A 17,270-nucleotide genomic window follows, 5' to 3' on the forward strand; every position below is an offset into this window, starting at 1 on the left:
CACCTTCAACTTATAGTCTGGCCGCTCTACAAACCACCCTTGTTACATTCTTGAACACAATAATTACAAAGTTATATAGGAACATTTCCTGCCTACCCCCGAATGCCTACCAATGCCATATTAGTTTGGGCTTTGCAACCTGTTGCTTGCAAGACAATTCATATTTAATAAATTAATGCACAAGCTAAACAAAACGCAAAAATTAACATACTATGGTCAGTTTATCTTGCTCAAAAATAACATATAACACAACATAAAAAAACATGAAATTAGTTACTATCTACCTCATTACAAATATTGTAACTAGAACACCTGTGGGCCAAACCCATAGCTACAACCTATTTAAACAATAGGAAATAAAAAAAATATCTTGATACTGATAACAAACATCTCTTCAGTAAACGCTTCCACACATGGGCAGTTGGTAATTCATACATACTCTTTATCCCGGAAATCTCTGTGTCAAACCTACACCATTAGAACTAAACTAAAATTGATGAACCATTGATTCGAGTTATTCCCCTCGAAGGACCGAACCTTATCATGGATATGAAAATATCCTATCTAGGTTGTAGATTCCGCCGCTATCATTTAGAATCAGTTTTACTTCTGCTATGCATATGTTCAGTTCTTAAACAGGAAAAAAGTTGCCTCCTTAAACAACTTTTCATTGTGATGAACATGAGAACTTGCCGACAAGCCATGACTGTGCACTTAAAGAGTTCCAATACTCAGCTTAATTAAAGTTACATAAAATTTGTCACCACAGTCTCAAAGAAAGCAAACAATATTGACATCCCATCAAAATGCATTTGAATTAATTTTAAATGGCATATATTCCCGCTTTCTGAACATTTTTTAACATATTTCTTTTAATAATATTGTAATGATTTTTGTTAATCGAACAATAAATAATGTTTTAATTCATTAATTCCTTGGACCTAGATACTGGTATTCCACAGAAGATCTTCAATTCTATCCTTGCATCAAATTTTACAGCTGTCTCAGCTGTACATCCTTTGAAGGAGGATACCTTCCACCACTGACTCCATCTCAGTTGTCTGGAACTCCAGAGCTTGCACTCACACAAGTGTTTTTAACATGACCAGCACAAAACCGCTAAGGTTTTCCAGGATGCACTTCAGGATGTCCTCCACTTTTTAACCGTAACCTCAAAGGAGCATGTTTTATTTTTCACCAAATAAGTGCGCAGATCAGCAAAGGACGCCACCATCAGGATGGGGACACTCGTCATGAAACTCCCACCTTTCTGACGGTCGCACCCAGTAGATATCCAAGCCCACAAAGTTGTGTACATAGCCATCCCGCCCCCTCCTGGAATCCAACAGGCCTGCCAGAGAATCTCTTTGCAGGGTACAGATGAGGGACCACGCCCCAGACCCATAAAATCAGTGCACTGACATTATATTTAGTACTTACTATTGGCTAACCCAGTATTAATCATACCTTTAGCGATTATGACATTTCTACTTGGCTTTGAAGAGTTCGCAAACACATGACCCTACCGATTTACAGCAACCATCAATTGGTTTACAGCAGCAATTCTAAGACCTCTACAATTCTGCAGATTTTTTCAACAAGACTAAATTGGATAGAAAAGGCAAACTTGGAACACATTTAAAACGATAAGAGGACTATATCAGTAGCATATAGTTTATTGAAACGCATGCGTTGAAGGCCACAACGTATGGGCATGTTCATGTAAAATATTAGCAAACCAGTAGAGAATGTATAACTGAAAGCTAAATTGTTGTTTAAGGCTTTCACAAAAAAAGTTATCACGAACAGAGGTTAAGAAACACAGCTACTGCTCTGGTGACAGCTTAGAAAAAAATCGTTTTTCTAATATCAGAGCAGTGGAAAACAGTGTTCTGAATCCTTTACTCCACTGCCTCTCCTAGGTCCATACACCTGAGGGAAACAGTGGAATGCCAGTTGACAGTCTGCCATCTCTCCCATCTCTCTTGGGTCTCAACAGACCGAAGGAGGCTGGAGCATGTCAACCGACACCCCTCCTATCAACAGAGGCTCAAACAGGATTCCAGGTCATATTGGCCGCTGCCGTTTCACAGAGCCTGTCAGCGTGGCACCAGCTCTCAGACAGCATTGATTCTGGTGGGCACTGTGAGGGTAGCTTCAGAGGGTAGCAGGAGATGCAGGGTGCCAAATATGTATATAAGTATAGGTAGGCTATTGTGGTTTTAAGTGTTTCTTTGTTTCACTTATTTTGCAGTGTTTTCCAAAATTATTAAATTCAGTGCTTATCAGTGTTTATATTTCAATGGCACAAAAATGCAGGTGGTTGTATATTCTAGGATTTAAAACATACTTTATATCATTTACATACATTAAAGTGCTTTTGAGAGAGTTGCAATGCCTCAAACCTAGGAATTGTTCCTACAGGAAACTATCTACCTTCTAAATCAAATTCAGATCTTGGTATAACGGAACCAAGGACCATGTTTCTGATTACTACGAGTGTATGCTTCGATGTTTGCACATTGACATCCATATCACTAAGTATCAGATGTACTCTCCCAATCAGGATGCCCTGGCTTTCAACATTCTCTCACCCCATTCCTCACTATCTATTCCTCAAATGCTCTCTATTCTTACGCCTATATCGGTTCTCTTTCCCACTTTTTCAGTCACATTTTGTACCCCTTTTTCTCTCTTCTTCACCATGATTTGTTTCCTCTCTTGTCTCGGCAGTATCACTCTCTCACTCTCTGTCCCTCTCTAGTATTTTGAGGCCTCTTCTTTTGTTCGTCTACTGCCCTCTGTCCCTCATCACTCTCTAGTACCTCCCTAACATTTATCTGCCCTTTCTCCGATTCTCATTCTTTCACCCTTCCAGTCTTGCCATCTTTATCCCTTTTAATTGTATTCCCTGTCCCCCTTTCTCACTCTTATTACTTCTCCTCTGTTCACACTGATCGTCCTCATTTTCTTCCCACATATAATTCTATTTCTTTCTCACCTCTTTCAGATATTTGTTCTCCCTTATCTCTGTCACTAAATATTTCTTCCTTGCCTTTCCCTCACCCCTCTTTGTTTCCCTTATATTTCCTATCCTATTTCCTCACTCTTTCTTCCTGCTCTCTTTTTCTTTCTTTTTTATCTTATTCTTTGCCTCGCATTAACATCTTCACCTCATCATTTCTTTCTCTTTGCACAGGATTAATGTATTTTTTTTTAGGTCGAGCCTAGCGGCAGCGCACATGCACTGCTCGCTCTGCGAGACATGCAGTAGTCAAGTTTGCTGTGGAAGCCTCGACTTCTCTTTGCCCATATTTTTGATTGGCTGGTGTCATTGTCCTTGGTAAATGCTGGCTTCCGATTGATAATGAGGCGTGTTAGTCCCTCCTTGTTACTGCCCTGTCGCCATTTGTTACCTTCCATGAGGACTGGATCTTTTACTTATGGCATTACACGGTCTCCTTCATAAGTCGGTTGGCACTATTTCTTTTTTATTTGCAGCGCGGTCCGCTTTCACTTTAGCGGCTGCGCTTTTTTATTTAACTAATTTGCTGTGCGGGCCGAAAGGGGGTGTTTCTACTCACTAATTTAACAAGGATTTACAATGCAATAGGTCTCGCAATTACGCGAGTTTGAGCTATTGACATTGCAAATAACAATGCCTTTTATTTTTGTTTTTGTTTTTAAAACAGAAATAAAAGGTACTGTCATTTACAATGCCAATTGCTTAAACTTGCGTAAATGCGAGACCTATTGCATTGCAAATGCTGGTCTTACACATCCCTTTTGCTTCCACAATATGTGCTTTTTCCCTCTTGTCTGCATTCTGTCTCTAAAGGTGTCTGCGGTGTTCAGGGCCACCTACATATTCAGGACACATGTGCAGGAAAGCTTTTCTCTATAATCTTGACACCTACGTTTTTTTGTGCTGAAACTTCGGGCTGTTTGTGTGCGTGTACCTCTGTTTGTTTGTGTATATGTGTTTAACTGTGTCATCCTCCAAGTCTGTCCATGTTACAGAGCACGCAGGGAATTCATTTTTTTCCTAAACCTCTGAGAAATTCAATACGTTAATGAAGGTAGTAGCTTCAATAATCAGCACAAGAGTCACTTACCAAAAGAGAAACAATTGACATACAGTTTCAGTCTCTCAACTTAAGCGATGAGGCTCCAGACTGCACCACAAAGCAAACAAAAAACCGAAACCTGCATTTCCAACAAACATTTTGCTCTTTTCGGTGCCCAGTTTGCACAGTGATATTTACTAAAAATTAAACTTTTTTTTTTAAGCTTTTTTTTTTTCATTTGTGACTGAGCATGGGGGGGACAGGTGGGGAGTGGTGGATCTCTTCATTAGGGCCAGTCACTTCTCACTAGGACCTATTTGTGGAGTCTGTTGGTTTCTCTGGTGTCTGGGGGGGGCTCAGTCCTCCATCGAAGGTATCCCCTACAGTTCTAGCTAGATAGCTGTGAAGACTGCCCCATATATCTCTGGGACAGGACGTGGGGGGTGTAGGTCAGCATCGTATTGCAAAGTGCCAAATCCAGAAGCCAGTCCTAGACTCGGGGCTTGTAAGTGCTTTCCCAGTACATAGCATTTCTCCTTCCGGCTAGCAGAAATGTAAAGGTTCCAAACTTCGTATCCCCTGTGGTATGTCTTCAACGTAGCTCAGAAGGGCCATAAGCAGCTGGAGATCCACTCGATCTTCCAGCATGTGCAATAGGTGGTTGCCACCGCCCCCAAAAACGTCAGTACAGCAGAACACAGCCAAGCAAGATGAATAAAGTCTGCATCGTCTTGTTGGCAACTAAGGCAGTTACACGGCCTAGTGCTATCTACTTTAGCCCATTTAGCAGGGGTGGAATAGGGTTAATATAAGAATTTGGAGTGTAAGAGCTTGTGACAATGGTTTAATGAGACATGTTCGTCTGTGTGCAGCATAAGCGCTATTGTGCCTGTGTGATAGTGGCATTTATATCTCACTCCCAAGCGCATCTAGCATGGTCTGTGTGGGGTGATTTGTGCAGTGCGGAGGCTAGATAGAGCCTGCAGACTCATCGAGTTGGGTCTGTGAATGGCTTTCGGGTTGTCAGTGGGATGAAGTCTGCTACTTACTCTGGAAAACCTGAGAGGTGCTCCTGGGCCATGCATTTCAGTCTAGCATAGAGAAACCGATCTAATGGAGCCAATGTGGCTCGAAGTCATGTGTTCCATGGATACAAATGTTCCCTGATCATACATGTCGCTCATTTTGTGCATCTCCCAGCGCTGTTAGTTGTTTCGCACCAATGTTTCTGCAGTGAGGGGTAAGAAGTGGTTCTGCTGTAATGGCAGAGCCAGGGAGTATTGGAACGGATGACCAGAATATCATGCGAGCCTCCTCCACGCCAATCAGGCCATAGCAACTGTCTTTGTTTGCCTATGGTCTGCGCCTGGGTAGGAGTGCCCTTAGGGGGAGGAGGAGTCCATCTGAGGGAGCCCAGGTTTAAGGAATGGATTGCGAGCGTCAGGAGTGGAACCAGTGCCTCGTATATTGGGCCTGTGCGATCAGATAGTATAATTCGAGGTCAGATACTTCGAATCTTCCCTTTACACAGGGTAGTGTGAGAATATCCCAGCTAATCTGGGGCTGTTTGCTGGCCCACACTAGTTGTAGCAGTGTGCTCCCGAGTGTTTCAAAGAACTTTTGTGTCAGTGGGATTGGTAAGTTAAAGAACAGATATAGGAAGCGAGGGAGCCACCATTTTCAGTATGGTGATCTTACCCACGATGGACAGGGGAAGTCTGATCCAGAAGTCTATCTGGTTCCACAACCTCTCCATGGTGGGGACGTAATTTAGGCAAATAGTCATCTTCATGCCCCATGGTATATCACCCCCAAGTACTTCACCGAGTCCATCATCCATCAGACTAGGAATTACTCAGGAGGTAGACTCTGCGAGGGTAAACTCTCCCTCTATTTGTTTGCAAATGTATCCAACAACATTAATGTATATGGGTTCATAGTTGCGTCATGGAATCATGCGTGGTTCCATGTACTGAGCTGGCCAAGGTCTAAATGAATATTATTTCATTTGCCAGTTGGTATGCTGATGAGCTGGCTGGTACTCCTGAACTTACACCAATAAGTCCTGGCTAGATTCACTTTCTGTTGGTACAAAGTACAGTTCCTGAATGAGGATTAGCATCGACAACCTTTTATGTGGATGCCTGCATCCTTGAGTGGCAAGTAAGCAAATTTAATGAATTGTTGTGCACTGCCTCTTCATTCTCCAATCCGACTGGAGGCAGTCATCGTGCCCTGCATGGTAAGGTAGCATCAGGGAGTGAAAGACGCCTGGATGAATGTCACACAGCACGTCAATACATGCATAGGCACCATTACATTGGCGTGTTGTAATGCTTACCATGTTTAATGCTATGAACAAGAACCTGTGCCTGCCTGAAGCATCCGTCAAGAATGCCATTTTGTGTTCTGATGCACCTGCTTTCGTGTGAATACTGGAACCTAAAGGGACCATGCACACTGATTTATGGCAAGAGATTAGCTATTGGGTGTATGAAACAACTTGTGAGAATAGCACTGTAATTTATCAGCTATGAGGCAAAAGTAGCACCTTGAACCTTGCAAGCGCTGCATGCTTGCAGCTGTTAAATAACCCTGTACATGTATTTAATATATGTAGCTATAAAGAGTGTCCCGGCCGCGTTCCTTTCTGACTGTATTTGGGCCACCTTTGAAATAGCAGCAGTGGAGGGAGCTATCTGCAGTTTACCTCAGTGCTGCAGACGGCAAAAAATAAATAAAAGCCTTGCTTAAACCCAATTTTGGTCTGCAAGGTGGTAGCATTTTAAAAACATTGCCAGTTGCTTTGAACTGTTTTGTGTTCCCGTTGTGGAGGGAGATGCGTGGGGTTTATGACTGTCATGCGCACGTGGTGTCAAATTCAGAGCTTGTCAGGGCTTCAATGAGGATTCTATCATAGATACCTTGGGTGCGTCAGAGAGCTGGCTGCTCCTCCTGCACTTGCATCACTCAATCCTGGATGGATCGGATGTTCTTCGTGTTGTCTTTTCGTTATAATTTCGCCTGCAAGACTTTTTCAAGCAAGAGCGTCATCTGGGTGCCTAATGCAAGAGTCCTCCCTCCCTATCTGATGTCTTAACAAATTGTGCAGGATTCTCCCTCCAAAGAGGATGTCTATAGAAAGCCACCTGAGTCGCTTTTGGAACAGGCTCTTTTCAGACACAACACAATTGCCTTGGATCTCCCAATGGAAGGAAAGCACATATCTGAAAAAGTGTGCGATCAAGTGGTATGTTGTGCAAGTAATGCTCTGCTTGAGGTGATGTTCATGTTGTCAGGTTTCCAATCACTAACTGTGTTTACTTTGGAGTTTTGTGAAGGGGAATGATACTATGCAGCAGTGTGATGTGCCCAGTGTAGGATCTTAGACACACAATTGATGGACGGAAGGCAGAACAAATCAAAACATTCACCCCAGTCAAGAGATCTGGGTTGAATCCATCACTCTTTTGCTCACCATGCCACCTCAGTTTAGACCTGGCCATATGCAAATCAGTCTTGACCCTGTGCCTCGTGGGAACAGTCCAGCCTGAACTGCCAAGCCAGGTCCTCCCTGGACCGGAAACAAGCACCCTAGGACCGGTTTCAGGTCTTCACCCCATATCAGCCAGGTTAGCTTGAATCCAGTGGCACAGTGAGCACGGCATTGCTAGCCAGCCGCTGCTCGGTTATCAGTTCCAAACCATAAACTTCAGACGCTGCAGCAGCATACGTCCACCATCAGCTAACAAACAACTTCCAGTTAAAAGACTTCAAAAGTTCCACAAGTTGTATCATAACATGCATCGTTATTAAATGACCACAAGAAACAAATCCTCTATGCACCTATTATTCTCATCAGAAGTCTACGTCACCTGTGCAAACATGTGCAAAGGCTCAGCAATGATGTCACGATAAAACACAAATCGGCTTTTAAGCATAGACATAAGTAAGGATGCAGAGGATGCTGGTAGTTATAATCAAAATATGCTTGTGTCCACTTGTCTCCAGAGGTTATAGAATTTGCACATCAACAAATAACATGGATCTGAAAAATGCTTTGCTGGGAACCTTATGTATTCTTCTAGACATATCCTGGGAACAGAAAAAGAGTATAGAACGGAGTAGCAGGCGGTGGGACTTCCCGGTCCTCTCTGGCATTGTACAGATGTCGCAGTCAGCTGAGGCAAGTAGATATTACCCCCCAGGGAGGAACTACTGCACCTCAAAAACTGTAATCAAGCTGCACCACTAGGCCCTGTGTTGAGGTTGCTGAGCGGGGAAACCTCCTCGAGACAACCAGGTGAGGAGAGCACTAAAAATCTCCCCATTGCCGAGAAGGGCCAAATTTGCAGTCTGAGGGCGGGATCTGTTGGGATCGGGGGAGGGGGGTTAGGGGGCAAAAATGATTGCTAAAGCTAAATAAAAGGAGCCACTTGCAGGAAGAATGGAAATAAGGCGAGGTATTATTTTGGCATAGCAAGGTTGAAAAGGGCACCAATGCAAGCAAGGAAAATGTGTCTCTAAAGTTGGGTAGTAAAAGGCATCACTTGTTGGGGTGCAATAGTCTCCAGACACATAAGGGCCCCACTGCCAACGCTCTTGCTGCACTACTGATATTCAATAGCTGCTGAGATTCAGAAGGAAAAGAAGAGTACAGGGGGGAAACCCCAGTACATTTTACTTTGTTACTTTTGGACATCATTTAATGAGGATACACTTATTTGATTAAATTCCAGATTGTGACCTACAAGTCTGAGATCCTTTCAACAAGTTGTCTTTTTCCTAGGAATTAACGGGAGTGGAAGAGACTATCTCTCTTGATACATATCATAATTACAATTCAACATGTCAGCAAGCCCAAAACCTCAGCGTGTGCAATTAATGAAGTGCAATTCATTAAACACACAACAATAATAAATCGAGTCACGATTACTGTTAAGAATGTTTTCAGTTAGAAAACACACAATTAAATCTGTACGATGCAGCTAATCTGTGACATTTAGAAAAAGAGATAAATAGGAAGCCGCAGGCGTTCTTTTAATTAACCTTACCCACAGGCATGTTATGGAAAACGTAATTATTTTCTAACGCTATTTTGTGCTGTTGCATACATACCCACTTTGCTGAATTTAATTTTCCTTGTACATTATTTTGATTGAAGAACGATTTTTATCCCTGATTTTGCACGCATTAAACATGTTTATGTTCATAAAATGGGCAGACTGGGACAGAATTGGGATACAAAATGTTTTGCCTCAGGAAACCTAAGATTAGAACGTGCTAGAGTTAACGAGAAAATCAACCTTTCATCCCCTTGTCAGTTATTTTATTTCATTATTCCATGGTCATAAATTTGGATTTATTACTGTTATTTTGAAATGAAAGAATGACATTGTCATCCTTGTCATGCTCTTTTGAAATATTTCTCCATTTACAACAAACACATTGAAAGCAAACTTAAACTTGTACTAAATACGTCCGAGCTGCTAAGAAATATATCAATTGTTTTTACTGTAGTTGCCACATCAGAATCGGTCATCAGATAACTTAATTTAATTTTTTTAATTGGAACACTTCAACTACATCTCCTGAAATCCGACCATTTAGGTTCCCTGCTCTTCCTTCTTACACCAGAGCTTACAAAATACCAGTTTGACTCACAGCCCTTCAGGAGGGGTTTTGCTACATGGTGACTGGTTAAATTGTACGCTTCAAACTGTCTGACCATGGGACTATGGGATTGGTTTTTCTAGCTTTCACTTCGAGGGTTTATTAGTACGGATTCCTGCACTATGGGGGAGCAAGCATAACAAAGTTTCAGTTCCTTCAGTTATGCATAAGGCTGGACTCCAGGCCCCAGAACTACCAACTGGTGAGGTACTGATAGCTCTTCAGTGCTCTGTGGGCGAACTACAGGATTTAGCATTTTTAGTACTCATCTGTATCTAATAATGACACATTCTTCCTTTGAGGAACCCCTGGTGCAGGCCTGAACATAAGGGTATGTTTCTGGAGCCATTGTCTATAACAACGAGATAGGTTTCCATATGCCACTGGAATTAGCCTGGGTCACCACAATAACAACATAGTTTCATTTTTTTTGTTTTGTTGCTGATTTATTTAGCGCGGACTCGACCCGAAGGTATTGGAGCGCTTTACACGAGCACATTACACAAGGGCACATTAATTTCTTAGTAGGCACGGGGACATTAAAGTGATTTGCCCAGAATCACAGGATGTCGAGCCTATGAAAGACTCGAACCTGGTCCCTCAGCTCTGGCTGTTACACCACATCATCTCCTTCAGCTTTCGAGTCTGGAGTTATTTTTCCAGTCTGCACGCTGGGAGAGTTAAAACCCAGACTAGACCTAAAGAACCGGTTTCATATCAAATGGTACATGGACAATGTTCAAGTAGAGCGAGTCTGTGCTTAGTATTTGCAGCTTATTTTTATCCAGCTGGGTTCTCTCAACTGGGTGGAAGCCTTCGTACCCTGTGGCGTTGTTGCTACTTTAAATTTCTTCCTCTATGCACACAACGCCATCCTCTTGCGGCTAAAATGCTTGCTGACTGTAAATTGTAAAAGAGGTTGAATCATTCAAGCTACAAGATTAAGAAATAGCGCAAGTGATGGTAAGACATTAACACCCCAGGCTGCCAGACAGAGGCATGCTGCTTTAGTGATAAAGATTAAGCCAAGTGTTCATAAAGTGACCGTACAACCAAGGGATTTACCAGCTGTAAGGAATAGGAATAGGAATGGCAGGCTGTGGTGGGAAGAGGCACAGTCTAGATGTGAACTGGTGTTGAGCTTCTGCATTCATACTATAGAGGTAGCATTGTTTCGGAAGGGAAACCTAGGCTCATCTGGCTGATTTGGTTGAAGCAGTAAGATTTCTCCAAGAAGGTACTAGTGCTATGTGTTTAAAAATCAGTCACACAACAATACAATTAAGACATAAAGAGTTTAAAAGTTCTTAACTAAGTTACAGTGATCTGAAATAAAGTGATCCTCTTAGGATTCTATGAGTTTACATATTAAGACATATCTCACCTTCACATAGAATTTACTACACCAAAACTGTAGATAAATGTTCCTCATACAACAAATAACACAGGTAAATTACACCTTGCCATTATTTTTAAAGAAACCATTGGCCAACAATCAGTAGCACTGTGTGAAAAAGTACAAGTACCACCTTTGGCAGCAATAACTTGAAGTAAATATTTCTTGAAAGAATTCATCAGTCTCAAATCACTTGAGAGGAATTCTGGACCACTTTTCCCTCACAAAACTACTTAAGCTCAGAGATGTTTCAGGGCAATCATTTATACACAATTTCCTTTAGTGTCTATCTCAGCATTGCAATGAAGCTGAAGTCTGGGTTTATGCTTCGCCATCCAAAATCGTGATTCCTTCCTTTTTTAGTCAGTGATACAATTAATGATATGTTTGGGGTCACGGTCATTCTGCATAAGCCACTTTTGACTAAGGATTAGCTAATGGATAGATGGTCTCACATTTCCCTATAGGATGCAGTGTTATGGAGAGGAAAGTATGGTGACTCCATGTCTGTCAGGTATCCAGGTCCTGTGGCTGCAGCAGGCCCAAATCATTACCCCCACTACCATGCTTTACATGTTGGATGAGGGCCCTGTGGTGGTAAGCGGTGTTTAGTTATCACAAAAAGTGGTGCGCATTATAGCCAAACAGGTCAACTTTGAACTCATTTATTCTTACAACATTGTTTCAGAAGACCTCATTCTAAATACCATCTTCACACATAAGCAGGAAGGGAGCATTTCTTCCCCGACCGCGCACAAATCTTCTGACTATTAGTTGCTCAATAATTATGAAAACATTTAATCTGTAAATCTGTGGATGTTGTTTTTGCATGAGGTTAGATTTATCTGCTGTTAAGATGTGGTGAAAGTCAGATATATATTAGCAATGAAAAACTTTGAATCTGTAGAGGGTATCATTTCCATCCATCACTGTAAATAAAATAAGTCAAATCTCACAATTAAAAAAAATATACAAAATGTTATCCAAGGAATATTATAAAAGTATCAAACTCAATCATGAAACAAAAAGGAACAATAACTGACCAAGTTAATCTAGAGTCGAAACAGGTCAGTTTCATGCTGAGCCGTATGAAGAATGGAAGTTGCAGGTTAAAGTGCTAAAACCCTGGATCGAAGAATCAGAAAGCTAAGTTTGATTGTGACGAGCTGCTTGACTGAAACATGGAGACAAAAGCAATTTGCTGATGTCGAGCCGCACACTTCAAGTGCATTGGAGTTCTGGTGGCTCAAAGTCTTGGGGCTGGCGGTGGTGTCTACAGTTGTATATCGAGTAATCAAGGTGCATTCAAAAGACAGAAGTTGGTCCTTCCTAAAAGAGAAAATAAGTGAACTTGGCAACTTCAGCATAAAGTGATTAATTAAGGGAATTAGTCCCACTCCTGAATGATTTTAAATTGTGGCAAAGAAAATAACCCAATGGCCCGTTGATCGGGGCGTACCGCCGGAGTTCACATCCACAGCAACACACGCCTGCCCTGGAGGAATGGTGTTGGCGTGCACTGATATTTTGGGGAAGCGGGCCCGCTGCCTGAAAGCTGGTGAGATGGGACCAACCACAGGAGGCAATCCTGCTGCCCTTCCCTGAGTCCCAGCCTCAAGGGCTACAGAGCACCAACGCTATGTGGTCCGCAGTGCTTAATTTGAGCCAGTGGTTGTCAGTGGGGGGTAACAGCCAATTATTTTTTTCGAGACTGCCACTTATTTTCAGTCCTCAGATATTACCCATGAGAGGGGAAAAACAGGAAAGAAAAAAGGAGGAAGAGAAAGATGAAATTAACGTTACCAATGGAAAAAGCATTAGAGTGGGTAGATAAAGGGACACTCAGTGTCTCGCAGTGGATGAAAGAGGTGTATTTAGGGCTAAGCAGCCTTGTTTTTCGGGCGCTGATATTTAATAGAACCAGCCACTGCTTCTGAGCAGCACTCAAGCACTGGTGGTGGACTGGGCCATAGATCCAGCAAAGAAGTACTGACCCTGCTACCCAGAAAGGGGTGAGGCTGGAGAGGAGGATGGAGCTGCACTGCTGCAGAGAGGCGCTGAGACCCCTAATGGGCCCGTGATGCTGGGGACAAAGCACACCACCAACAAAGGAGAGAGATTGGCGTCTGCAACACTGACATGGGGTTCCATGATGCCCTCTAAGGATTGATGGGGCAGAGGCTGCGGAAAGCATTCCAAATGCCCCTGGATCCCTCGATCCACATACACAGGGCTGAGTCTGGGTCCTAGGGAGAGTGTGGAAAAGAGCAGACCCCACATGAGGTAGGGGTGTGCAGGAGCACAGCAGTAACTAAGGGCCCAGAAACGGTCACTGGTGCGCCACTTTGCCTCCCCACACTCTGCATGGTATGTTGGTCTTATTGTGAGTCTATTTAGAGGAGCACATCATGGATGAAGAGTGAGAAGGTAGGTATTCCTACGATTCCACCGTCAGCATTATGTGCAAGTTGGAAACACCCCCTGGCAAATCACCTACAACATGAGACAAAAAGTCAAGGAGTGAACTGCCACAGGTGTAAACTGTTGTTCAATACCCTTTGCTCCACATGCCCAGTATGATCTACAGCGTAGCGTAGGACACCAGACACAGAATGCATAGCTTTCTACAGCCAATATATGCCCAATGCAGCAAATGTAAACTCTTACATAGAGTACGGAGTCGCTGCGTACTTTGTTAATAACTAATGGGCAAGTCTGAAGGTACGCAATTTCACCCATAGCATGTAAATGACCAATAAGAAAAGAGTCTCCTTTGACCCAAAGACCCGCCCACTTGACAATCACAGACTAAGCTTTACCTTCGTTAAAACACACAAGAGGCTTTAGGCATGAGGAGAATAAAGGCACAGAAAAAAACTGGAACAACTAGGTCTAAATAAAGCGACAACTAAACATGAAAGCAAAACTCAGAAGTTTCTCAGTGAGATAGAAATCGTAAGCAATGAACCCTGCCAGAAAGACAAGCCAGATCACATTCTTGATACCGTAACTGCCACAAGGGAGGCGCTGGAAACTAATACGGATACTGCCATGATAGACATAGGCCTGCTGTGGAATGATCACCGCAAACAGACCAATAGGCTTATCCAAACAGAAACCTCCTCAGTTTGACTTTGACCAAATATAGAGGACCTAGGACAGCGCAGCAGTGGATTCCTTATTGGTGATGAACCGAATGTTGCCAGTGGCAGTGATAACGGTTGTTTCAGTACTATGGTTGGCTCTGAAGCCTCATTATGAGGGACTGAGTAAATGGTGATACTTGAGGTAGCAGATGAGTAAATGGTTGATCAGATTTTCCAGTACTCTGGGCGGATATGGGAAGACGGAGATTGGTCTCTAATTGGCCACTGTCTGGGGAACAGCCGATGGCTTCTTGAGTAGGAGCAGGAACACTGCATGTTTCCAGTCAGTGGGATAGGAGTCAGCCGACAGCAAAAGGTTTAAAAGCTTTTACTGCAGCAATAGGTTCATGTCGAAGGGAGAAGATGAAGTGAGGGCAGGGGTCATCGGGTAACCCAACTTAACTGAAAGCTTGGTTTTGGTGGCCCATTAATAAGATGTAATTAGGTTTTTAGTCAATGTGGTGTCAAAGATTGTGGCTGGGAATATTCAATCCAGAATAGCGACAGGACAGAATATTGTAACAGCAATATCGAGGGACAAAATATCGAAAGGTAAAACTATAGAGGGAGAAAAGGATTTACAATTCTTAACTCCACATCTACGTACCTTGGTGATTAGAAGTATCGCAAAAAGTATGTATATGCAACTTAGGTACAGTAAATGTATAGACAGTCATCTTTCGATATTTTGTCCCACTATATTCAGGATTCGATATTTCCAGCCTATACTGGTGTCTAAGAGTAATCAAGGTGTTGATGAAGAGATTTAGGGAATAAGATCTTATTCATTTGTAAAAATGTGGTTTTATTGTTGACCAATCTTTTTATGACTGAAATGTAACAAATATAGCCATCTTTTTATGGAAATGTTTGTATTTTATCAAACGGTGTGATGAATAATCTTGCAATTCAGTGTTTGGATGCTGAAGTCACACATGCACAATGCAAGCTTAGTGGCAGTAGTGTGATGAAAATGTGGGCTGCATCATGACATAGAAATAGGCAAAACATGAAACGCTAGGACATGCAAGATAAGGCAGTACACAGAATTCCAAGACAGGTAGTACATGAAGCTCTAAAATCGTATATGTATTTTGAATGTGTCATAAGTAAATGGGTTACTGCGGAGCAGAAATAGAATTTGTAACCTGGATCTGTACTGCAACATTTAGGTTTCATTCCTATGAGCAGAGCACATAATGGCACATTATAAGCCAAGGCTGTTAACTCCAAATCTTGGTAGATTAGTTAGTTGCTAATGAGCCACAGCTGTTTGTGTCACAGGGGCCTTGTACGCCTCTTGCTCTGAAGCATGAATTTGAAGAAAGATAATTGTGGAAAATCAATGCTGTAGCTTTTCTGAAAAGAAACAAGGAGTGTACAAACTGGTACAACATCAACAGGAGAATGACGGAAAGACTTTGAGCCAGATGTACAAGCATTGCGAATAACGATTTCCAAATTGCGATTCTCTCCAAATCGCTATTAGGAAATCAGTATTCCTAATGTATGAAACTCTTTTCAGTTTCATTAGCGATTCATAGCAGGTCGCATATTGGCCTACCTCGTGCATATTAATGAGGTAAGGCTCAATTTATAACCCATATGGATCTGAAGCCATCACAGGGATGTTGGCCTGCAGAGGTCAGCAGACCAACATGTCTGCAATTGCTTTTTAATATAGCAATCTTTCTTTTTTTTTTAAATACATCCTAAATTAAACTTTGCAGATTCATTTTTAAAAGTAGGCAGCGATCCGTGTATAAACACGGGGCAGCATGGGCAGCATAAAGAAGCATGGAGGTTATAATTCAAATACTTTGTAACTGCACACATTTCAAACTGACCGGGCACTGATATGTGTACAGTATGTTATTTTAAACTGACTGATGGTGAGGACAAACGTCACAAGGGACATGAGGTGGTGCTTGCAGATGATAATGCGAGAAACAAAAATAAAAAACTGTCTTCAAATGGTATAGGCTGACAGGTCACATATTGGAGTACTTTCAATACCACACATTCAAAGAACTTTGACTACAGAGAAAAGTTGTGTAATATTGCCAGTATTCACGAAGGAAACCCTAGAACGCCCCATTATCTCACAGAATGCGAGAGATACAAAACACTGTCTAGACCCCGAATTATGTGAACTTAATGACCATCATTAAGGGACAATGCTAACTCATTGGCAGTTTAGGTAAGGAAGTCTCACACTACACAGCCATTTTATACATCACATCTATCTGGAGCTTACACACAATTAGTGATGTTGTTGGGGGATGGCAGCAGCTCTGGTGACCGATGGCAAAACTAGAGAGACTTTGCATGCAGCTATGGTAGAGTCTTGTTAAGTTACCTACTCGTTTTCAGAGAAATATTTTTACAGGTTTCCCTGCAGCATTAAGAACAATACAAATACAAGCGAGATGTGTAATCAACAAAAATGGTCTGTTCCTGGATTTCCTAAGACGTCTACTTATCAAAAATGTCAGGCGGGCTGGTCTATATCGACATATAGACTTTGTTGTGTCCTGCTTACTTTAGAAGCTTTGGAGAACCTATAGGACTGCCAACGGCTTTGCAGTAGAAGAGAAAAAGGTACCCCTGACCAGGATGTTAAGTAAGTTATAATCATTAAGCACAATAGAAAAGATGGATATTCAGACTTAGTGGTACTTTCTGAAGGCTGTATCGGGGGGGGGGGAAGAGCCGTGATAATGAGTTCCAAAGGAAGGATTCCTATTATGAAGGGGGTCTGCCACCAAATGTTAATAATATCCCGCTGGTGAAATATCTGATGTAGGAGGCTGACCAACAGAAACTAGTGCAGCGTCTTTGATAAGTAATCAAGGGATTGACTTTTCAAAACATTATCTATGTAACCAAGGTACTTCAATTTGAATTTCAAAAGTTGAATAAGAGAAAATGTAGAAATGGAGGCGCAGGGATATGTATTAAAGAATATCACTGAAAATATATAATTAT

The 17,270-nt window shown here is 42.1% G+C and overlaps 1 protein-coding gene across 3 annotated transcripts in view; it reads right to left on the reverse strand.

The window, feature by feature from the left end:
- The window catches only part of APBA1 (amyloid beta precursor protein binding family A member 1), a 514,808-nt gene that overhangs the window by 392,427 nt on the left and 105,111 nt on the right, over window positions 1-17,270 (reverse strand). The window lies entirely within an intron of this gene.

Source organism: Lissotriton vulgaris, chromosome 3_1 (genome assembly GCF_964263255.1).
Source record: "Lissotriton vulgaris chromosome 3_1, aLisVul1.2, whole genome shotgun sequence".
Taxonomy (NCBI): Eukaryota; Metazoa; Chordata; class Amphibia; order Caudata; family Salamandridae; genus Lissotriton; species Lissotriton vulgaris.